Consider the following 25,662-nt stretch of genomic DNA (forward strand, 5'->3'; position numbering starts at 1 on the left):
GCAACGGCGGGGGCCGCCACTGGAGGTATGCGGGGCGAAGGCGCGGGCTTCTTTCCCCTTCCTTTCTTCGTCAGCGCCATGGCGGTGAAGAGAGGGAAGAACTCGAGCTGGGTTGGCGGCGGAGACTGGAGCTCGAAGAGGAAGGAAAGGTAGGAAGCGGATGAGCAGCGGAAAGGAGGAACAACTATGTGCAACTGCGGGTCCGCTTAGCCGGGCGCACAACAAGGCATCGTGGGGAAGCGCAGATGCCCACGTCCAATCAATCGCCACGCGTCGCCCGAGGCCGCAGGCTTTTTGGGCATGCGGCGCTTCGCGCTTGCCCCTTCGCTTCCCTGCTAGGCCAAGCCCGGGCGCGCCTTGGGCCCGGGGGCTACTGTCGGCGTTCTGGGAACGGGGGTCCCCAGACTTGCCTGCCTGTGGCCTGCGGTGTGGCTCAAGTGGGGGCCCAGCGTGGCCCATCTTCATCAGCTCAAGCTCAAGACCCTCGCGAGGGGCCAAGCCTCGCGGGGCAGATGACAGAAAGCTTCCTCAGAGGCAGCCTCATCAGGCAGGCTCGCGAGGAGGCAGAGAGATCAAGGCAGGGCTACCTCGCGAGGAGCCCGTGACGCAAGCCATGACAATCGAGACCAGGTGGGCGCCAGGCGGGCGCCGGCCTGCGTAGTGTCCTTGTTTCCCCTTTGGTGCAAAGGGGGCAAGCATAGGCCAAGGCATCGGGTAAAGGTTACCATTCCGGTGCAACGAGACCAAGACCAGCAGAGCGGCAGGACGGAGGTCACCGTGGAGCCCAAGACGGCTTCATCACCAGTGCTTTTTGCAGCCGAAGACCACCTTTGGTCAGGATAAGTTGTACTAGATGTTCCCCTTCAAAACGGCCAATTGTTGGCGCCCTTCCCGCTCATTATTTGGGGAGAGGCCCAGGGCCTCTATAAATAGAGCTAGCCACCACAGAGTAGGGGGGGACAGAGAAAGACCGACACACCTAGACATCTAGAGATCTGATAGAGCCCTAGCAGAGAGAGAGCGGTGACTGAACTCACCCAAGCAGTTCATCGCACCAGCTCAAGAACACCTCTCGCGAGGCTGTTCTTCCCTTGTACTATTCATCATCAGCCCCTGAGGCAATCCACCACACCACACCCTGGAATAGGGTATTACACCACAACGATGGCCCGAACCAGTATAAACCTCGTGTCCCTTGTGTTGTTCGTTGTTTCTAACTGAGATCACGCGAGGAGATTGGACGTAGATCGGTAGGGGAGAGGTCTCCGCGTCAACCCCAGTGTTCGAACCTCAAGGGTCTACCGGAACCCGAAATCTGACACCGGTGACGATGGTGATCATGACGGTGCTTCGAAGATGGAGATCACAAGCACAAGATGATGATGGCCATATCATATCACTTATATTGATTGCATGTGATGTTTATCTTTTTATGCATCTTATCTTGCTTTGATTGACGGTAGCATTATAAGATGATCTCTCACTAAATTATCAAGGTATAAGTGTTCTCCCTGAGTATGCACTGTTGCAAAAGTTCTTTGTGCTGAGACACCACGTGATGATCGGGTGTGATAGGCTCTACGTTCAAATACAACGGGTGCAAAACAGTTGCACACGCAGAATACTCAGGTTAAACTTGACGAGCCTAGCATATAACAGATATGGCCTCGGAACACAGAGAACGAAAGGTCGAGCGTGAATCATACAGTAGATATGATCAACATAGTGATGTTCACCATTGAAACTACTCCATCTCACATGATGATCGGACATGGTTTAGTTGATATGGATCACGTGATCACTTAGAGGATTAGAGGGACGTCTATCTAAGTGGGAGTTCTTTAATAATTTGATTAACTGAACTTTAATTTATCATGAACTTCGTAATGGTAGTATTAGCATATCTATGTTGTAGATCAATAGCTCGCGATGTTGCTCCCCGTTTATTATTTATATGTTCCTTGAGAAAACTAAGTTGAAAGATGTTAGTAGCAATAATGCGGATTGGATCCGTGATCTGAGGTTTATCCTCATTATTGCACAGAAGAATTATGTCCTTGATGCACCGCTAGGTGACAGACCTATTGCAGGAGCAGATGCAGATGTTATGAATGTTTGGACAAAAGCTCGGTATGGTGACTACTTGATAGTTAAGTGCGCCATGCTTTACGGCTTAGAACCGGGACTTCAAAAATGTTTTTGAACGCCACGGAGCATATAAGATGTTCGAAGAGTTGAAATTGGTATTTCATACTCATGCCTGTGTCGAGAGGTATGAGACCTCTGACAGTACTTTGCCTACAAGATGGAGGAGAATAGCTCAACCAGTGAGCATGTGTTCAGATTGTCTGGGTACTACAATTGCTTGAATCAAGTGGGAGTTAATCTTCCAGATAAGATAGTAATTGACAGAATTATCTAGTCACTGTCACCAAGTTACTAGAACTTCATGATGAACTATAATATGCAAGGGATAACGAAAGTAATTCCCGAGCTCTTCACGATGTTGAAATCAACGAAGGTAGAAATCAAGAAAGAGCACCAAGTGTTGATGTTTAACAAGACCACTAGTTTCAAGTAAAGGGACAAAGGGAAGAAAGGGGAACTTCAAGAAGAACGGCAAGCAAGTTGCTGCTCAAGAAGAAGCCCAAGTCTGGACCTAAGCCTGAAACTAAGTGCTTCTACTGCAAAGGGACTGGTCACTGGAAGCGGAACTACCCCCAAGTATTTGGTGGATAAGAAGGATGGCAAAGTGAAAAAAGCTATATTCGATATACATGTTATTGATGTGTACTTTACTAGTGTTTATAGCAACCCCTCGGTATTTGATACTGGTTCAGTTGCTAAGAATAGTAACTCGAAACAGGAGTTGCAGAATGAACCGAGACTAGTTAAGGGTGAAGTGACGATGTGTATTGGAAATGGTTCCAAGATTCATATGATCATCATCGCACACTCCCTATACTTTCGGGATTAGTATTAAACCTAAAATAAATGTTATTTAGTATTTGCGTTGAGCATGAATATGATTGGATCATGTTTATTGCAATACGGTTATTCATGTAAGTTAGAGAATAATTGTTGTTCTATTTACATGAATAAAACCTTCTATGGTCATACACCCAATGAAAATGGTTTGTTGCATCTCGATCGTGGTGATACACATTTTCATGCAAAGTTAATAATGTAGTGCAAATTATTTGTGGCATTGCCGTTTAGGTCATATTGGTGTAAAGCGCATGAAGAAAATCCATGTTGATGGGCTTTTGGAATCACTTGATTATGAATCAGTTGATGCTTGCGAACCATGCCTCATGGGAAAGATGACTAAGACTGTCGTGGTATTCTCATGGGGGGGTGCAAGACGACATATGCCACAAGGTGGCTTCGTGTGAGGGCAAGACTGCTGCCGGAATATCCATGGACGGGTATGCAAGTATCACGCGCTAATTTACCCAGGTTCGGGGCTCTCCTGAGAGATAACACCCCTACTCCTGCATGTCTGAGTATATCTGGTATATCTGGTACAGAGTGCTCCTGGAGCTGTATCTGAAAGCAGTGCCATAGGCATCTGGTTTCATATATGCGAGTATGTGGCATGCTCTAGTGGCCAACCATGCTCATGGCTCATGGCCGTGAGCATGTGTATGCTCATGCGTGTGTGTGGATGGCTTGCTATCTAGCTCTCTTGCTAGCTAGCTTGCTTGTGTGTGTGCGTGAGTGTGTGAGTCCATCCCCTCATGGATGGATGTGTGCCTATATATATAGGAGTTGGCATGGGTGGTAGTGGCTTTGGTTGTAAGCTACCTTGGGTAGCTTACAAGCCAAGCTATGTAGGTATGGCTAGTGGCATGGTGCATGTCATGCTTGTCCCCTGGGGTACTTTATAAATCAGTACCCAGGGGACACAGTACACTGTAGATGACGTCGCGGTATGGTCGTCCCGTCGGTGTCTCGTCAGGCTGCAGTTGACTTCGAGCAGTCGGCCTGGCAGAGGAGTCGGCAGCCAGCAGTCAGCCTAGTGGAGGAGTCGGCAGCCAGCAGTCAGCCTGGTGGAGGAGTCGGCAGCTAGCAGTCGGCCGGGTGGAGAAGTCAGCAGCCAGCAGTCGGCAGCCAGCAGTTGGCCTGGTGGAGCAGTCAGCAGCCAGCAGTCGGCAGCCAGCAGTCGGCCTGGTGGAGCAGTCAGCAGCCAGCAGTCGGCCTGGTGGAGCAGTCAGCAGCCAGCAGTCAGCCGCCGGCCAGGTAGTTGGACTGAGGGGCTTTGCTAGCCCCGATGTCTTGAATTCTTATCTCGCCGTCTTCGGGGTATCCGTGTCCAATTACTCCGACAGTAGCCCCCAAGCCTCCGGGCAACTTGGCAAAGTTGGGCGGAGATTTTTTGGCGAGTGCTCATGGAAATGATCATGAAAAAGACAAAGTTAGTCCACGCAGATATATCAAATGTTTGCTTTAAGCATTGCAAGTCTAATGCAGAGGGTGCCGACTCGGTTTCGTTCGAGCCCCCTTAATCTTTTTCGTGTTCCCTCCACTTTTTGGCTTGTGCTCTTGCTTGCCGGACAGCCGCTCTGCGGTCTGTGGCTGAGAGTGGGCCGCGAAGTGGAGTGTACAGTACTCAGAGTCTCGGAGCAGATTCAACCGAGTAGATACTTGTAAAGGAAACGGCCGGATCGCCCGATCTGTTTTTCTTCCCGGACGTTTTTCGCGTGGGTGGCCTCCAGCGTTCACTCTTGCTAGTCGGACAGCCGCTCTGCGGTCTGTGACTAGAGTGGGCATTTGGTACCGCGCACGGTACTAAGCCGTCTGTGGGAACTAACGTCTCAGGCCAAGCGGCCAGCCCCCGGGACAACTCTGGTTGGCGCCGGGGTGAACAGTGATGTAACTATAATAAAATGCGGAGATAGCCCCCGAGCATCGCTCGGGGTTATCCGTGCTCTTGCGGTGCAAAAAATATGCGGGTGAGGAACTCACACTGATTTTTGTGTAGTCGAGACGGAGGTTGAGCCTCCGGGTGCTCGAAGGGGTCCCGGCCGGTCAGGCTCGACCGGCCAGGCGGCGATGCATCTTGCAGCACCTATCTTCTTCTTTTTCTCTTCTGCCGGCTGCTCGGAGCCGGACAAAACTCTTCTCTTATTTGCAATCTTCCGTGGGCGCGCGCCAGCGCACCCACTGGGTGTAGCCCCCAAGATTTGGGCTGACTGCTGAGCAGTCGGGCCGGATCTTCCGGCAACTACTTTGTCTTCTTCTTCGCGGGGGCGCGTCAGCGCACCCGCTGGGTGTAGCCCCCGAGATCTGGGCCGACTGCTGAGCAGTCGGGCAGGATCTCCCGGCAACTACTTTATCTTCTTTCTCGCGGGGGCGTGTCAGCGCACCCACTGGGTGTAGCCCCCGAGATCAAGGCCGACTGTTGAGCAGTCGGGCCAGATCTCCCGGCAACTACTTTATCTTCTTTCTCGTGGGGGCGCGTCAGCGCACCCACTGGGTGTAGCCCCCGAGATCTGGGCCGACTGTTGAGCTATCGGGCCGGATCTCCCGGCAACTACTTTGTCTTCTTCTTCGCGGGGGCGAGTCAGTGCACCCGCTGGGTGTAGCCCTCAAGATTCAAGCCTAGGCTCGATCGGCCAGGTGTCGAGGCGAACAGGCAGCAGTGCCGGCGCTCTTGCCGGCCAGATGTTGAAGCAGGCAAGCAGGCCGGGTCGCGTCTAGCCGTCCGAGTGGCGAAGCAGGCGGACGGACAGACGGACGTTTTCTCTTTTCTTCTCTTATAGCAGGCGGACGTATGAGCTGCTCTTTCTTTTTTCTTTTTTTAGCTTCACACGACCCTGGGCACACGGCCCTTGACTTTTCTAACAGCCGGGATCCTCTCTTTCTTTCGCTCTTTCTCTCTTCGCAGAAGGCAGCAGCATCAAGCAGCTGGGGCCGGCTGGTGCGCGCCGGGTGCCGGCGGAGGCGGAGCGGCGAGCTGGCCACCCGGAGCCGGAGGGCGCGGCAGAGGCCGGCCGGGGGCGCGCACGAGTGGAGCGGACGGGGGCGGCGGCTGGGCGAGGATGCGGCGCAGGCGGCGGGGATGCAGCGGCTCGGCGCGTGGGGGGGAGCCGGCCGGCGGGAGCCGGCGGGAGGAGCCGGCCAGCGGCCGGGTCGCGCGGGTGGCGGCGGCCGTGGTGAGGGTGGAGCCGGCGGCAGGGGAGCCGGTGCACAGGCTGGGGCGGAGGGCCGGACCCGGCGCGGGCGACTCGGGAGTGGCCGGACTCGGCGCGGGGAGGGATCCGGGAACCACGGGCGAAGCCGGCAGGTCGGGGCGCCGGTAACCCGGCGGCCAGGTGCGGGTGAAGCCGGCCGCGGGGCGGGAGCCGGCGCAGCGACCCGGCGCAGGGAGCCGGCAGCTGGCTGGAGCAGCAAGCCGGCGGGCGCTGAAGTCGGCCGGGTTGGAGAAGACGGCCGTGAGGAGGACCCGGTGCATGTGGGAGCCGGAGCGGAGGATCCAACGTGCGGGGGAACCGAGTCCGGGGGAGGCGGCAAGGCGAGGCGGGAGGATGCGGCCCCGGGAAACAGGCGGTGCAGTCGTTCCGCCGGCCAGGTACGGGCCTCGCGCGCGTGAGTGCAGCAGCACAACGACGGGGGCGGCTGGCCCATGGGCAGAGATGCGTGCAGGAGGCGCTCGGGGGAGCGGCTGGAGGTGACGCGGGGGCGCCCGCGCTGGAGCGGCGATGGGGCCGCAGCAGCTAGCGGAGCAGCAGAGCAGCGCGCGAGGCACGAGGGCGCTGCTGGGAGGAGCAGCAACGCGGCATGGCAGCCGCAAAGCGCCGGCGACGCATGTAGCATGGCACAAAAATGCCATTTTCTAGCCATGGACCAAGGCATATACAACTTGTGTCTGACCATTATCTGATGCGTGTACAAGGCATGTATGGCCATAGTCTGGGACGAGAATGGGGATTATCTGGCAGGTGTATGAGTACGGTCTGACTTGTGTCCGAGGGATTTTTGGGTAGTGTATGGGGTAGTCTGAGTAGTATCTTGCTAGTGTATTTGGCTAATGGTTTGACCATTGTTGACTCGCATCTAGCTAGCTTGCATAGATAGTATATGGAGGAGCGAACGCGCGTTCCAGCCGGAACAAGGCGCAGCGCCGAGGGGAGCATACGCGAGTGGCGCGTGGATGAACGCGGCCGACCGAAGCGAGGCCCGGCGCGGCGCGCGCGCGGACGGATGGCCAGCGTTGTAGTGGTGATGACGAAGAGGCCGACGGCGAGGACGCGCCACCCCTCGCGGCCGCTCCGGGGGCGGGTCGATGTCGAGCCCCCGAGCGCTACCGGAGAGATGGCGCAACGCCGCGGCCGAGGCGATGAAGAAAAAAGGGTCCCGCCCGAACTGCGAAACCAGCAGCAGTGCGGTAGCATAGTACCGCCCCACGGTGGGCGCCAAATGCCGTGGTATTCTCACGGGGGGGTGCAAGATGACATATGCCACAAGGTGGCTTCGTGTGAGGGCAAGACTGCTGCTGGAATATCCAGGGACGGGTATGCGAGTATCACGCGCTAGTTTACCCATGTTCGGGGCTCTCCGGAGAGATAACACCCCTACTCCTGCATGTCTGAGTATATCTGGTACAGAGTGCTCCTGGAGCTGTATCTAAAAGCAGTGCCACAGGCATCTGGTTTCATATATGCGAGTATGTGGCATGCTCTAGTGGCCGGCCATGCTCATGGCTCATGGCCGTGAGCATGTGTATGCTCATGCGTGTGTGTGGATGGCTTGCTAGCTAGCTCTCTTGCTAGCTAGCTAGCTAGCTAGCTTGTGTGTGTGCGTGAGTGTGTGAGTCCATCCCCTGATGGATGGATGTGTGCCTATATATATAGGAGTTGGCATGGGTGGTAGTGGCTTTGGTTGTAAGCTACCTTGGGTAGCTTACAAGCCAAGCTATGTAGGTATGGCTAGTGGCATGGTGCATGTCATGCTTGTCCCCTGGGGTACTTTATAAATCAGTACCCAGGAGACACAGTACACTGTAGATGACGTCGCGGTATGGTCGTCCCGTCGGTGTCTCGTCAGGCTGCAGTTGACTTCGGGCGGAGGAGTCGGCAGCCAGCAGTCGGCCTGGTGGAGGAGTCGGCAGCCAGCAGTCGGCCTGGTGGAGGAGTCGGCAGCCAGCAGTCAGCCGGGTGGAGCAGTCAGCAGCCAGCAGTCGGCCTGGTGGAGCAGTCAGCAGCCAGCAGTCGGCCTGGTGGAGCAGTCGGCAGCCAGCAGTCAGCCGCCGGCCAGGTAGTTGGACTGAGGGGCTTTGCTAGCCCCGATGTCTTGAATTCTTGTCTCGCCGTCTTCGGGGTATCCGTGTCCAATTACTCCAACAAAGACTCCGTTCTCCGAAACAATGGAGCGAGCAATAGATTTGTTGGAAATCATACATACTGATGTGTGTGTTCCGATGAATATTGAGGCTCGCGACAGGTATCATTATTTTCTTATCTTCACAGATGATTTGAGCAGATATGAGTATATCTACTTGATGAAACACAAGTCTGAAACATTTGAAAAGTTCAAAGAATTTCAGAGTGAAGTGGAGAATCATCGTAACAAAAATAAAAGTTTCTACGATATGATCGCAGAAGTAAAATATTTGAGTTACGAGTTTGACCTTCAATTAAAACAATGTGAAATAGTTTCACTACTCACGCCACCTGGAACACCATAGTGTAATGGTGTGTCCGAACATCGTAACCGTACTTTATTAGATATGGTGCGATCTATGATGTCTCTTACCGATTTACCACTATCGTTTTGGGGTTATGCATTAGAGACAGCTACATTCACGTTAAATAGGGCACCATCTAAATCCGTTGAGACGACACCGTATGAACTATGTTTTGGCAAGAAACCTAAGTTGTCGTTTCTTAAAGTTTGAGGTTGCAATGCTTATGTAAAAAAGTTTCAACCTGATAAGCTCAAACCCAAATCGGAGAAGTGTGTCTTCATAGGATACCCAAAAGAAAATGTTGGGTACACCTTCTATCACATATCCGAAGGCAAGTTATTCATTGCTGAGATTGGATCCTTTCTAGAGAAGGAGTTTCTCTCGAAAGAAGTGAGTGGGAGGAAACTAGAACTTGATGAGGTAACTATACCTGCTCCCTTATTGGAAAGTAGTTCATCATAGAAATCTGTTCGTGTGACCACTACACCAATTAGTGAGGAAGCTAATGATGATGCTCATGTAACTTCAGATCAAGTTACTACCGAACCTCGTAGGTAAACCAAAGTGAGATCCGCACCAGAGTGGTATGGTAATCCTGTTCTGGAGGTCATGTTACTTGACCATGACGAACCTACAAACTATGAGGAAGCGATGATGAGCCCAGATTCCGCGAAATGGCTTGAGGCCATGAAATCTGAGATGAGATCCATGTATGATAACAAAGTATGGACTTTGATTGACTTGCCCATTGATCGGCAAGCCATTGAGATTAAATGGATCTTCAAGAGTAAGACGGATGCTGATAGTAGTTTTACTATCTACAAAGCTAGAATTGTCACAAAAGGTTTTTGACAAGTTCAAGGTGTTGACTACGATGAGAGTTTCTCACTCTTATCTATGCTTAAGTCTGTCTGAATCATGTTAGCAATTGCCGCATTTTATGAAATCTGGCAAATGGATAAATAAAATTGCATTCCTTAATGGATTTATTAAAGAAGAGTTGTATATGATGCAACCAGAAGATTTTGTCGATCCAAAAGGTGCTAACAAAATATGCAAGCTCCAGCGATCCATCTATGGAGTGGTGCAACCATCTCGGAGTTGGAATATATGCTTTGATAAGTTGATCAAAGCATATAGTTTTATACAGACTTATGGTGAAGCCTATATTTACAACAAAGTGAGTGAGAGCACTACAGCATTTCTGATAAGTATATGTGAATGACATATTGTTGATCGGAGATAATGTAGAATTATTCTGCAAAGCATAAAGGAGTGTTTGAAAGGAGTTTTTCAAAGAAAGACCTCGGTGAAGCTGCTTAAATATTGAGCATCAAGATCTATAGAGATAGATCAAGACTCTTGATAAGTTTTTCAATGAGTACATACCTTGAAAAGATTTTGAAGTAGTTCAAAGTGGAACAAGTCAAAAAAAGAGTTCTTGCCTGTGTTACAAGGTGTGAAACTGAGTAAGACTCAAAGCCCGACCACGGCAAGAGATAGAATGAGAATGAAAGTCATTCCCTATGCCTTGGCCATAGGTTCTATAAAATATGCCATGCTATGTACCAGATCTATTGTATACCCTACACTGATTTTGGCAAGGGAGTACATGTCGGAGTAATTGGACACGGATACCCCGAAGACGGCAAGATGATATTTCAAGACATCGGGGCTAGCAAAGCCCCTCAGTCCGACTGCCCAGCCGGCTGCCGACTACGCCAGCCAGCCGGCTGCCGACTGCACCAGCCAGCCGGCTGCCGACTGCAGCCCGAAGCGACATCGACAAGACCCCGACGTGGCGGCCATACCGCGGACGAGACGGCTGTACCTCGATGCCATCATGTATAGTGTCACTTGTCCCCTGGCACTATTTATGAAGTGACCCAGGGGACAAGCATGACACCCCACCATGCCTACATAGCTTACATAGTAAGCTAGCCCACACTATAAAAGGGGCACTCATCCATCCATCCAGGAGAATGGACACACACACACTCCCACGGCCACAAGCCATGGCCATACATGGCCGGCCACTAGCATGCTTCGAATAGGCATATACTAGATCAGATGCACTGGTCACTGATCCGAGATACAGCTCCAGGAGCATTTTGTACTGCCCGATGTACACCCCAGATAGATACACTCAGACATGCAGCAGTAGGAGTATTATCTCTACGGAGAGCTCCGAAGCTGGGTAAACCACCGCGTGCTACTCGCATACCCGCTCCCGGGCCTATCAGCAGCAGTCTTACCCACACACTAAGCCCTTGTGGCATCTGTCGACTCGCAAGCCCCCCGTGAGAAATACCACGACAGTTGGCGCCCACCGTGGGGCGGTACTTTGCTACCACGCTGATGCTGGTTTCGCTGTCCGGGCGGGACCCCTTTTTCTTCATCGCCTCCGCCGCGGCGTCGCGCCGTCTCCCCGGTAGCGCTCGGGGACTCGACATCGACCCGCCCCCGGAGCGGCCGTGAGGGGTGGCGCGTCCTCGCCGTCGGCCTCTTCGTCTTCACCACCGCGGCGTCGCGCCGTCTCTCCGATAGCGGTCGGGGGCTCGACATCGACATGCCCCCGGAATGGCCGTGAGGGGCGGCGTGACCTCGCCATCGGCCTTGCCTTCGTCATCACCACCATTGCGACGCCGGCTGTCCGTCCGCGCGCGCGCCGCGCGCGGGGCCTCGTTTCGGTCGACCGTGGCCATCCACGCGCCACTCGGGTCTACTTCTCTCCGCGTTGCGCCTTGCTTTGGCCGGCGCACGCACGCTCACTCCTCCAATTATCATGTGGACAAGCTAGCTAGATACAAGTCAATAGCGGTCAAACCATTGGCCATACATACATGCCCCAGGTACGCCCACTCCACGCTGGCCCAGCCGCTCCATGGCCAGCCGCCCGCCTGTTCCGCCTGCATCACGCCGTCCTGCCACTGCGGGTCGCGTCCTTTGCCCCGTACGCTCATGCGCGGCCCCGATGGCCTTTGCTGCATCGCCTCTGCTCTCCTCCGCATCTCCGTCTGCGTCGCGCGCGCCCACAGCTGGTTGCCGCGCCCGCGTTCGACCTCGCGCCGCCCGAGTCAGTGCTGGTTCGGCCGCGCGCTGCTCCGGCCGGCTTCGCCTGCTCCAGTTGGCTCCACTGCACCTGGCCGCCGGCCCGCCGTCGTGCATTTCGCTCCGGCTTCGCCCAAGCCCGCCGGCCCCGTGACGGCTCCTGCTCCGCCCACCACCCGGCCGGCCTGGCCGGCTCTCGCCGTCCTCCTCTGCGGCGCCCCGGCTCCCCCCTGCCGCGACCCGGACGGCCTGCTTCGCCGCCCGCCAACTCCACCGCGACCCGGACGGCCGGCTTCACCGCCCACCGACTTCGCCGTGACCCGGACGGCCGGCTTCGCCGCCCGCCAACTCCACCGCGACCCGGATGGCCGGTTTCACCGCCCGCCAACTTCAGCGCGACCCTCGCCCGCGGCCGTACTCTGCTACACCACCACGTCGAGCTGCGCATAGCTGTCCGGCCTGCTTCGGGCCGCCCCAGCACTTCGCCCCGCGCGCCTCGCGCGGCAGCCGCTCCGGCGCCCCTCCTCGCCCGGCTTGCGGCTCGGGACGCCCCGCGCGTCGCCTCGCCCGTGCCTGGCCTCGTCTTCTCCCGCGCCCTCGCGCGGCTCGCCGTCTCCGCGCCATGACCATCTCCCGCGAGCCCGCCGGCCTCGTGCCGGCTTCTGCTCCGCCCAACCGCGGCTTGCCGCACCAGCTGCGCCCCTCGCCGCCGTGACCGGCGTCCGTGCTGGGTCGGTCGGCCGTCCCCGCTTGCGCCGCTTCCGCGCCGGGTTCCACCCGCGCCTGTGGCGCCGAGCCGCCTCCCTCTGCCTCCCGCACCTCCGCGTGCGTGCCTCCTCCCACGCCGGGTCCGACAACCTCACTCGCCGGCTGCGCCTTGCACCAGATGTGTCCCCCGCCCCGCCGCGACGCCGGGTCCGCCTCGCCCTCCAGCCAGCTTCGTGCGCCCTGTCGCCGCCTTCGACACTCCGGCCAGGCCGACTGCGCTACCACCCGGACCGCGCCCATGGCCGGCTCCCCGCCCGGGTCGGCTGCTGGCTCCACCCGCCCCCTGCCACCCGCACCGACTCTGGCTCCGACCCGGCCGGCCCTCGTCCGTCAGTCGCACTACCTCCGTCCGGCTCCGCCTCCCGCCCACGCGCCGGGCCGGCTTGCCGCTCGCCGACCTCGCCAGCTCGGCCGCGGGCCTCCTCCGCTCCGCGCCGGCTTGTGGCCCCGCCGACTCGCTCCTCCCCGCATCCGGCCAGATGCTCAGCCGGCTCAAGCGCCTTTGCCGGCTGCGCCCACACCCTCTGTCCCCGACTACCAGAACAGAGATAAAAGAGGCAGAGAAGAGAAAAGAGAAAGTCAAACGGCCGGGTGGTGGTGTCCGGCTGCTCGCACGCAGTCGGACCAAAAAAAAGAGAGATAGATGTGGGCGGATTGCTCCATCAACACGGCCACGAATGGAAAGCCATCCGGCTGTCCACAGCCGGCAAAAAAAAGAGAGAGAAGAAAAAAAATGCATCCGACTGCTAGATATACGTTCGACCGTTGGCTACCTGGCCGGCTGCAAAGAGCCCGACTGCCGTGTCGGGATCCGCCTTTCAGCCGTCTGAAGAAGAAAAAGAAGAAGACAAAGTAGTTGCCGGAAGATCTGGCCCGACTGCTCAGCAGTCGGCCCGAATCTCGGGGGCTACACCCAGCGGGTGCGCTGACGCGCCCCCGCGAGAGAAGAAGACAAGGTAGTTGCCGGAAGATCCGGCCCGACTGCTCAGCAGTCGGCATGAATCTCGGGGGCTACACCCAGCGGGTGCGCTGACGCGCCCCTGCGAAGAAGAAGACAAAGTAGTTGCCAGAAGATCCGGCCCGACTGCTCAGCAGTCGGCCCGAATCTCGGGGGCTACACCCAGCGGGTGCGCTGACGCGCCCCCGCGAGAGAAGAAGACAAGGTAGTTGCCGGAAGATCCGGCCTGACTGCTCAGCAGTCGGCCCGAATCTCGGGGGCTACACCCAGCGGGTGCGCTGACGCGCCCCTGCGAAGATGAAGACAAAGTAGTTGCCGGAAGATCCGGCCCGACTGCTCAGCAGTCGGCCCGAATCTCGGGGGCTACACCCAGCGGGTGCGCTGACGCGCCCCCACGAGAGAAGAAGACAAGGTAGTTGCCGGAAGATCCAGCCCGACTGCTCAGCAGTCGGCCCGAATCTCGGGGGCTACACCAAGCGGGTGCGCGGACGCGCCCCTGCGAAGATGAAGACAAAGTAGCTTCCGGAAGATCCGGCCCGACTACTCAGCAGTCGGCCCTACACCCAGCGGGTGCGCCGGCGCGCTCCGCGAGCGCCGAGTCGCGCCAGCTGTCTTCAACAACCGCGACTACACGAAAATCAATGTGAGCTCCTTACCCGCATATTTTTGCACTACGCAAGCACGGATAACCCCGAGCGATGCTCGGGGGCTTTCTCCGCATTTTATTACAGTAGCATCACTGTTTGCCCCGGCGCCAGCCAGAGTTGGCCCGGGGGCTGGCCGCTTGGCCTGTGACGTTAGTTCCCGCAGACGGCTTAGTACCGTGCGCGGTACCAAAGGCCCACTCTTAGTCACAGACCGCAGAGCGGCTGCCGACTAGCAAGAGTGAACGCTGGAGGCCACCCACGTGAAAAACGCCCGGGAAGAAAAATGTTCGGGCGTTTTCCTTTACAAGTATCTACTCGGTTGAATCTGCTCCCAGACTCTGAGTACTGTACACTCCACTTCGCGGCTCACTCTCAGCCACAGACTGCAGAACGGCTGTCCGGCAAGCAAGAGCACAAGGCAAAGAGTGGAGGGAACATGAAAAAGATTGAAGGGGGCTCGGACGAAACCGAGTCGGCACCCTCCGCATAAAACTTGCAATACTAAAGCAAGCATATGATATATTTGCGTGGACTAACTTTGTCCTTTTTTATGATCATTTCCATGAACATTTGCCAAAAAACCTCCGCCCAACTTTGCCAAGTTGCCCGGAGGCTTGGGGGCTACTGTCGGAGTAATTGGACACGGATACCCCGAAGACGGCAAGATGATATTTCAAGACATCGGGGCTAGCAAAGCCCCTCAGTCCGACTGCCCAGCCGGCTGCCGACTACGCCAGCCAGCCGGCTGCCGACTGCACCAGCCAGCCGGCTGCCGACTGCAGCCCGAAGCGACATCGACAAGACCCCGACGTGGCGGCCATACCGCGGACGAGACGGCTGTACCTCGATGCCATCATGTATAGTGTCACTTGTCCCCTGGCACTATTTATGAAGTGACCCAGGGGACAAGCATGACACCCCACCATGCCTACATAGCTTACATAGTAAGCTAGCCCACACTATAAAAGGGGCACTCATCCATCCATCCAGGAGAATGGACACACACACACTCCCACGGCCACAAGCCATGGCCATACATGGCCGGCCACTAGCATGCTTCGAATAGGCATATACTAGATCAGATGCACTGGTCACTGATCCGAGATACAGCTCCAGGAGCATTTTGTACTGCCCGATGTACACCCCAGATAGATACACTCAGACATGCAGCAGTAGGAGTATTATCTCTACGGAGAGCTCCGAAGCTGGGTAAACCACCGCGTGCTACTCGCATACCCACTCCCGGGCCTATCAGCAGCAGTCTTACCCACACACTAAGCCCTTGTGGCATCTGTCGACTCGCAAGCCCCCCGTGAGAAATACCACGACAGTACAATAGTGATCTAGGAGTAGATCACTGGACAGCGGTCAAAATTATCCTTAGTGAAATAAGGATATGTTTCTCGATTATGGAAGTGACAAAAAGGTTCGTCGTAAAGGGTTACGTCGATGCAAATTTTGACACTAATCCAGATGACTCTAAGTCTCAATCTGGATACATATTGAAAGTGGGAACAATTAGCTAGAGTAGCTTCATGCAGAGCATTGTTGACATAGAAATTTGCAAAATACATACGGATCTGAATGTTGCAGACCCGTTGACTAAACTTCTCTCACAAGCAAAACATGATCACACCTTAGTACTCTTTGGGTGTTAATCACATAGCAATGTGAACTGGATTATTGACTCTAGTAAACCCTTTGGGTGTTGGTCACATGACGATGTGAACTATGGGTGTTAATCACATGGTGATGTGAACTATTGATGTTAAATCACATGGCGATGTGATCTAGATTATTGACTCTAGTGCAAGTGGGAGACTGAAGGAAATATGCCCTAGAGGCAATAATAAAGTTTTATTTATTTCCTTATTTCATGATAAATGTTTATTATTCATGCTAGAATTGTATTAACCGGAAACATAATACATGTGTGAATACATAAACAAACAGAGTGTCACTAGTATGCCTCTACTTGACTAGCTCGTTGATCAAAGATGGTTAAGTTTCCTAACCATAGACATGAGTTGTCATTTGATTAACGGGATCACATCATTAGGAGAATGATGTGATTGACTTGACCCATTCCGTTAGCTTAGCACTTGATCGTTTAGTTTGTTGCTATTGCTTTCTTCATGACTTATACATGTTCCTATGACTATCAGATTATGCAACTCCCGTTTACCGGAGGAACACTTTGTGTGCCACCAAACGTCACAACGTAACTGGGTGATTATAAAGGTGCTCTACAGGTGTCTCCGAAGGTACTTGTTGGGTTGGCGTATTTCGAGATTAGGATTTGTCACTCGGATTGTCGGAGAGGTATCTCTGGGCCCCCTCGGTAATGCACATCACTATAAGCCTTGCAAGCATTGCAACTAATGAGTTAGTTGCGGGATGATGTATTACGGAACGAGTAAAGAGACTTGCCGGTAACGAGATTGAACTAGGTATTGAGATACCGACGATCGAATCTCGGGCAAGTAACATATCGATGACAAAGGGAACAACGTATGTTGTTATGCGGTCTGACCGTTAAAGATCTTTGTAGAATATGTAGGAGCCAATATGGGCATCCAGGTCCCGCTATTGGTTATTGACCAGAGAGGTGTCTCGGTCATGTCTACATAGTTCTCGAACCCGTAGGGTCCACACGCTTAACGTTCGTTGACGATATAGTACTATGAGTTATGTATGTTGGTGACCGAATGTTATTCGGAGTTTCGGATAAGATCACGCACATGATGAGGAACTCCGGAATGGTCCGGAGATAAAGATTGATATATGGGATAATAGTGTTTGGACTCCGGTAGGGTTCCGGAATTCACCGGAAGGGGTTCCGGATGTTTCCCGAAATGTTTGGGTACGAGAACACTTTATTTGGGCCAAAGGGGAAAGCCCACAAGGTTTTTGGAAAGCACAAAAGGAAGTTTTGCGGAGTCCAGGGGCCAGACGCCAGGGTCCCTGGTGTCTGGGTCCAGACGCCGGGAACCCTGGCGTCTGGCCCTGGAGTCCGAGAAGGACTCTTGCCTTTCGGGTGAAACCGACTTTGTGGAGGCTTTTACTCCAAGTTTCGACCCCAAGGCTCAACATATAAATAGAGGGGTAGGGCTAGCACCCAAGACACATCAAGAAACACCAAGCCGTGTGCTGGCAACCCCGTCCCATCTAGTTTATCCTCCGTCATAGTTTTCGTAGTGCTTAGGCGAAGCCCTGCGGAGATTGTTCTTCACCAACATCGTCACCACGCCGTCGTGCTGCCGGAACTCATCTACTACTTCGCCCCTCTTGCTGGATCGAGAAAGCGAGGACGTCACCGAGCCGAACGTGTGCAGAAGTCGGAGGTGCTGTGCTTTGGGTACTTGGATCGGTCGGATCGTGAAGACGTACGACTACGTCAACCGCATTGATATAACGCTTCCGCGAATGGTCTACGAGGGTACGTAGACAACACTCTCCCTTCTTGTTGCTATGCATCACCATGATCCTGCGTGTGCGTAGGAATTTTTTGAAATTACTACGTTCCCCAACACTTCCGAAGCAGCTATGTATTCCACTTCACATGTAGATCCCGCCACGATGCTCTGCTTGGAACTGCACCAACTGACAGCTCCACCATTTGATAAAAACATGTATCCAGTTTGTCACTTAGAGTCATCCGAATCAGTGTCAAAGCTTGCATCGACGTAACCGCTTACGTCGAGTTCTTTGTCACCTCCATATATGAGAAACATATCCTTAGTACTTTTCATGTATTTCAGGATGTTCTTGACCGCTGTCCAGTGATCCACTCCTGGATTACTTTGGTACCTCCCTGCTAAACTGATAGCAAGGCACGCATCAGGTCTGGTACACAGCATTGCATACATGATAGAGCCTATGGCTGAAGCATAGGGAACACCTTTCATTTTCTCTCTATCTTCTGCAGTGGTCGGGCATTGAGTCTGACTCAACTTCACACCTTGTAATACAGGCAAGAACCCTTTCTTTGCTTGATCCATTTTGAACTTCTTCAAAACTTTATCAAGGTATGTGCTTTGTGAAAGTCCAATTAAGCGTCTTGATCTATCTCTATAGATCTTGATGCCCAATATATAAGCAGCTTCACCAAGGTCTTTCATTGAAAAATTCGTATTCAAGTATCCTTTTATGCTATTCAGAAATTCAGTATCATTTCTGATTAACAATATGTCATCTACATATAATATCAGAAATGCTACAGAGCTCCCACTCACTTTCTTGTAAATACATGCTTCTCCAAAAGTCTGTATAAAACCATATGCTTTGATCACACTATCAAAGCGTATATTCCAACTCCGAGAGGCTTGCACCAGTCCATAAATGGATCGCTGGAGCTTGCACACTTTGTTAGCACCTTTTGGATCGACAAAACCTTCTGGTTGCATCATATACAACTCTTCTTTAAGATATCCATTAAGGAATGCAGTTTTGACATCCATTTGCAAAATTTCATAATCATAAAATGCGGCAATTGCTAACATGATTCGGACGGACTTAAGCATCGCTACAGGTGAGAAGGTCTCATCATAGTCAACTCCTTGAACTTGTCGAAAACCTTTTGCAACAAGTCGAGCTTTGTAGACTGTAACACTACCCTTAGTGTCAGTCTTCTTCTTGAAGATCCATTTATTCTCTTTGGCCTGCCAATCATCGGGCAAGTCAACCAAAGACCACACTTTGTTCTCATACATGGATCCCATCTAAGATTTCATGGCTTCAAGCCATTTTGCGGAATCTGGGCTCATCATCGCTTCCTCATAGTTCGTAGGTTCGTCATGGTCAAGTAACATGACTTCCAGAACAGTTTTACCATACCACTCTGGTGCGGATCTTACTTTGGTTGACCTACGAGGTTCGGTAGTAACTTGATCAGAAGTTTCATGATCATCATCATTAGCTTCCTCACTTACTAGTGTAGGAATCACTAGAACTGATTTCAGTGATGAACTACTTTCCAATAAGGGAGAAGGTACAATTATCTCATCAAGTTCTACTTTCCTCCCACTCACTTCTTTCGAGAGAAACTCCTTCTCTAGAAATGATCCATTTTTAGCAACGAATACCTTGCCTTTAGATCTGTGATAGAAGGTGTACCCAACAGTCTCCTTTGGGTATCCTATGAAGACACATTTCTCCGATTTGGGTTCGAGCTTATCAGGTTGAAGCATTTTCACATAAGCATCGCAGCCCCAAACTTTAAGAAACGACAACTTGGGTTTCTTGCCAAACCACAGTTCATAAGGTGTTGTCTCAACAGATTTAGATGGTGCCCTATTTAATGTGAATGCAGCCGTCTCTAAAGCACAACCCCAAAACAATAGCGGTAAATTAGTGAGAGACATCATCGATCGCACCATATCTAATAAAGTGCGGTTACGACGTTCGGACACACCATTACGTTGTGGTGTTCCAGGTGGCGTGAGTTGCAAAACTATTCCGCATTGTTTCAAATGAAGTCCAAACTCATAACTCAAATATTCACCTCCACAATCAGATCGCATAAACTTGACTTTCTTGTTACTATGATTTTCCACTTCACTCTGAAATTCTTTGAACTTTTCAAATGTTTCAGACTTATGTTTCATTAAGTAGATATACCCATATCTGCTCAAATCATGTGTGAAGGTGAGAAAATAACGATATCCGCCGTGAGCTTCCATGTTCATTGGACCACATACAACAGTATGTATGATTTCCAATAACTCTGTTGCTCGCTCCATTGTTCCGGAGAACGGAGTTTTAGTCATCTTGCCCATGAGGCATGGTTCGCAAGTACCAAGTGATTCATAATCAAGTGATTCCAGAAGTCCATCAGAATGGAGTTTCTTCATGCGCTTTACACCAATATGACCTAAATGGCAGTGCCACAAATAAGTTGCACTATCATTATCAACTATGCATCTTTTGGCTTCAATACTATGAACATGTGTATCACTACTATCAAGATTTAGTAAAAATAGACCACTCATCAAGGGTGCATGACCATAAAAGATATTACTCATATAAATAGAACAACCATTATTCTCTGATTTAAATGAATAACCGTCTCGCATCAAACAAGATCTAGATATAATGTTCATGCTCAACGCTGGCACCAAATAACAATTATTTAGGTCTAAAACTAATCTTGAAGGTAGATGTAGAGGTAGCGTGCCAACGGCGATCACATCGACTTTGGAACCATTTCCCACACGCATCATCACCTCATCCTTAGCCAATCTTTGCTTAATCTTTAGCCCCTGTTTCGAGTTGCAAATGTTAGCAACTGAACCAATATCAAACACCCAGGCACTACTGCGAGCATTAGTAAGGTACACATCAGTAACATGTATATCAAATATACCTTTCACTTTGCCATCCTTCTTCTCCACCAAATACTTGGGGCAGTTCCGCTTCTAGTGACCAGTCCCTTTGCAGTAGAAGCACTCAGTCTCAGGCTTAGGTCCAGACTTAGGTTTCTTCACTTGAGCAGCAACTGGCTTGCTGTTCTTCTTGAAGTTCCCTTTCTTCCCTTTACCCTTTTTCTTGAAACTGGTGGTCTTGTTGACCATAACCACTTGATGCTCCTTCTTGATTTCTACCTCCGCAGCCTTTAGCATTGTGAAGATCTCAGGAATCGTCTTATCCATCTCTTGCATATTATAGTTCATCACGAAGCTCTTGTAGCTTGGTGGTAGTGATTGAAGAACTCTGTCAATGACACTGTCAACAGGAAGATTAACTCACAGCTGAGTCAAGTGGTTCTGGTACCCAGACATTCTGAGTATATGTTCACTGACAGAACTATTCTTCTCCATTTTGCAGTCGTAGAACTTATTGGAGACTTCATATCTCTCAATCCGGGCATTTGCTTGAAATATTAACTTCAACTCCTGGAACATCTCATATGCTCCATGACGTTCAAAACATCGTTGAAGTCCCGGTTCTAAGCCGTAAAGCATGGCACACTGAACTATCGAGTATTCATCAGCTTTGCTCTGCCAGGTGTTCACAACATCTAGCGTTGCTCCTGCAGCGGGTTTGTCACCTAGCGGTGCTTCCAGGACGTAATTCTTCTGTGCAGCAATGAGGATAATCCTCAAGTTACGGACCCAGTCTGTGTACTTGCTACAATCATCTTTCAACTTAGCTTTCTCTAGGAACGCATTAAAATTCAACGGAACAATAGCACGGGCCATCTATCTACAACAACATAGACATGCAAAATACTATCAGGTACTAAGTTCATGATAAATTAAAGTTCAATTAATCAAATTACTTAAGAACTCCCACTTAGATAGACATCTCTCTAATCATCTAAGTGATCACGTGATCCATATCAACTAAACCATGTACGATCATCACGTGAGATGGAGTGGTTTTCAATGGTGAACATCACTATGTTGATCATATCTACTATATGATTCACACTCGACCTTTCGGTCTCAGTGTTCCGAGGCCATATCTGCATATGCTAGGCTCGTCAAGTTTAACCCGAGTATTCTGTGTGTGCAAAACTGGCTTGCACCCGTTGTATGTGAACGTAGAGCTTATCACACCCGATCATCACGTGTTGTCTCGGCACGACGAACTGTAGCAACGGTGCTTACTTAGGGAGAACACTTATACCTTGAAATTTAGTGAGAGATCATCTTATAATGCTACCGTCGAACTAAGCAAAATAAGATGCATAAAGGATAAACATCACATGCAATCAATATAAGTGATATGATATGGCCATCATCATCTTGTGCCTTTGATCTCCATCTCCAAAGCACCGTCATGATCACCATCGTCACCAGCTTGACACCTTGATCTCCATCGAAGCATCATTATCGTATCGCCAACTATTGCTACTACGACTATCCCTACCGCTTAGTGATAAAGTAAAGCAATTACATGGTGATTGCATTTCATACAATAAAGCGACAACCATATGGCTCCTGCCAGTTGCCGATGACTGTGTTACAAAACATGATCATCTCATACAATAAAATTTAGCATCATGTCTTGACCATATCACATCACAACATGCCCTGCAAAAACAGGTTAGACGTCCTCTACTTTGTTGTTGCAAGTTTTACGTGGTTGCTATGGGCTGAGCAAGAACTGTTCTTACCTACGCATCAAAAACCACAACGCGGTATAGTGATTGCTTTTTGATCTTCAGAAAGAACCATGTTCATTGAATCCGATATAACTAAAGTTGGAGAAACTGACACCCACCAGCCACCTGTGTGTGAAGCACGTCGGTAGAACCAGTCTCGCGTAAGCGTACGTGTAATGTCGGTCTGGGCCGCTTCATCCAACAATACCGCTGAATCAAGAATCAACTAGTGACAACAAGCAATATGTATATACCCATGCCCACTACTCCTTTGTGGTCTACTCGTGCATATAACATCTACACATAAACCTGGCTCAGATGCCACTATTGGGGAACGCAGTAATTTCAAAATAATCCTACGCACACCTAAGAACATGGTGAAGTATAGCAACGAGAGGGGAGAGTGTTGTCTACGTACCCTCATAGACCATAAGCGGAAGCGTTATGACAACGCGGTTGATGTATTCGTACGTCTTCACGATCGACCGATCCTAGTACCGAAAGTACGGGACATCGCGATCTACACACGTTTGGCTCGATGACGTCCCACGAACTCACGATCCAGCAGAGTGTCGAGGGAGAGCTTTGTCAGCACGACGGCGTGATGACAGTGATGATGTTGCTACCGGAACAGGGCTTCACCTAAGCACCGCTACGATATGACCGAGGTGGATTATGGTGGAGGGGGCATCGCACACTCTGGAAACAATCAACTTGTGTGTCCTAGGGTGCCCTGTCGGTGTCAAAACCGGCGGATCTCGGGTAGGGGGTCCCGAACTGTGCGTCTAAGGTCGATGGTAACAGGAGATAGGGGACACGATGTTTACCCAGGTTCGGGCCCTCTCTATGGAGGTAATACCCTACTTCCTGCTTGATTGATCTTGATGAATATGAGTATTACAAGAGTTGATCTACCACGAGATCAAGATGGCTAAACCCTAAAAGCCTAGCCTATATGACTATGGTAATGATCCTGCCCCCTCCGTACTAAGTCCTCCGGTTTATATAGACACTGGGAGGATCTAGGGTTACACATGGTCAGTTACAAAGAAAGAAATCTACTTATTCGATCGCCAAGCTCGCCTTCCACGCCAAGAAGAGTCCCGTCCGGACACGGTGCAGTCTTTGGTCTTTGTATCTTCACAGCCCATCAGTCCGGCCCGTGGCTAACAGGCCGGACGCCCGAGGACCCCTTAGTCCAGGACTCCCTCAGTAGCCCCTAAACCTGGCTTCAATGACAAGGTATCCGGCACGTAGATCTGTCTTCGGCATTGCAAGGCGGGTTCCTCCTTCCGAACGCTAAGATGGTCTTCGGACATAATGGTCGTGTCCGGACCTGTAACACACACACCACACACAATCGCAGAGAATATAATAATCCACGAGTCCAATCCGCTGACAACTTTTTGCAACATGACATCATGTCCGCCCAGTCATAATTTTGAACCGTTTTTCATCTGTCGCTCCATGTTTCGAGACGTGGTTGCCATCGGCACGTCTTGTCAAAGCAGAGATCGTGTCCCCTTATTGCGGGATTCTCATCAATACGGGTGTGGGTAACCCAACCGTGCCGTTCACACAGCCCTTGGGAATAGGCGAGTTTCGAGGCGAGTGGGGAGGTGTTCGATATTCACTACCTTTATAAGGGGATAAGGATTCCCCCTTCTTCTCCCATGCCTTCTCTCTTCCTCTGCCCTTCCACTCTTGAGCTCTAGCGCCCAAGTTCTCATCTTTTTCCCACTCGAGCAAGCACTCAACCATGTCCAGATCCGAAGGTCAAGGCAGGTGGATGGCCTCCTCCGTCAAGGAGAAGGACATTACTGAGCTTCGGGCGGCCGGGTACTTGGCAAAGGAAATCGCCCACCGTCTTCCAGCCCAGGGGCAAGTCGTCCCCACACCGAAGCCCAATGAGAGGGTGGTATTCATCCCCCATTTCCTTCGCGGTCTAGGGTTTCCACTCCACCCTTTCGTCCGCGGGCTGATGTTCTATTACGGGCTAGACTTCCATGATCTATCCCCGAACTCCTTCCTTAACATCTCGGCGTTCATCATCATGTGTGAGGCCTGCCTCCGCATCCATCCCCACTTTGGGTTGTGGCTCAAGGTCTTCAACGTGAAGCCGAAGGTGGTGGATGGCAAGCACGTGGAGTGCAAAGGCGCCATGGTGAGCAAGCTGACCAATGTCTCCTGGCCAAAAGGCACTTTCATAGCTAGACACTATCAAGGAATGGTAGAAACAGTGGTTCTACATCACAGAACCCTGTGGCACCACCTGGGCCGCGGCTGCTGAATTCAACTATGGCGCTCCCATGCAACTCACCTCCTGGGTTGAGAAGAGCCCAACTGGTGTTCACCAGATGAGCTGATAGCGCTGCAGAAGCGCGTTCAAAGCATGGTGGACAAAGATATCAAGCTTGTCGATGTAATCCAGGTGATGCTAGTTCGTCGGATTCTCCCGTGCCAAAGCCGATGCCGCCCTCTATGGTAGTTCAATCCGAAGAAGCACCATACCCTGAAGAGGCTCTTCGAAACCACTCACGAAGACGCCTGGAAGTTGCTCTTTAAGGGCAACGAGACACCGCCGGCCACAGACTCGGACCGCGGGCACGACATTAACCACCTCGCCAACGAGGTATGTTATTTTTAACGCATCCCCTACTTGCTTGTTTCAAGGATGATATATGAGTTTTTATTATCATTGCTTCTTCAGGAATGGATGGAGAGGGCGAAGCGGATCCAGTGTCCCGCTCCGCTGCATGAAGAACTAGTCATCCCATGTTTAGCGAAGATGCTGGTGCCGGCGCCCTATAAGGCGCCGGAGAAGAAGGCCAAGGGGAGGTCCAAGGGGGTTCGGAGTGGCCCCCGCCGCAACGGCGCTTAGACAAGACCCGCTCCTCCACCGCCGAAGACGACGATGAGGAGGAGGAGGAGGAGGAGAGTGATTCTCCCCCTGATGGGGGAGGAAGAAGAGGGCGGCCTCCACAATTCTGGAGGCGGAGGCACCCAAGAAGGGTAAAGGCCCACTCATGGGAAGCTCCGCATGGGACGTTGACAGGAGTCCGGAGCGACGCCCCCGCACTAAGCCTCGGGCTGCATCGTAAGTGCTACCAAGGGGAGCCAATTCCCATGGAGACTGGTGGTGAGGGCCGTATTCAGTTTGGCCCTCAGCCGGATTCGATTCCAGAGACCGATACGGCTCCGGAATCCGGCGCGCAACCTCCTTCGAAAGAAGGGGGTATGCCTATTCCGTCGGTGACCCCTGTCCAACCAGGGGCACCGGATAATCTGCTGGAAGCGCTGCGAGGCGCTTCCATTGTGGATGAGCACCATGTTCTTATGGGCACGGTAATTGAAAGGGTTCAGTCCGCCAAGAGCGGACTAACCGAAGCCTGGAGCAGCCTGCTAACAGGTTTTGAGGTAAGAGACGCAAAAAAGAGAAAAT

Source organism: Triticum urartu, chromosome 6A, assembly GCF_056163025.1.
Source record: "Triticum urartu cultivar PI428250 chromosome 6A, HENAU_Tu73, whole genome shotgun sequence".
Taxonomy (NCBI): Eukaryota; Viridiplantae; Streptophyta; class Magnoliopsida; order Poales; family Poaceae; genus Triticum; species Triticum urartu.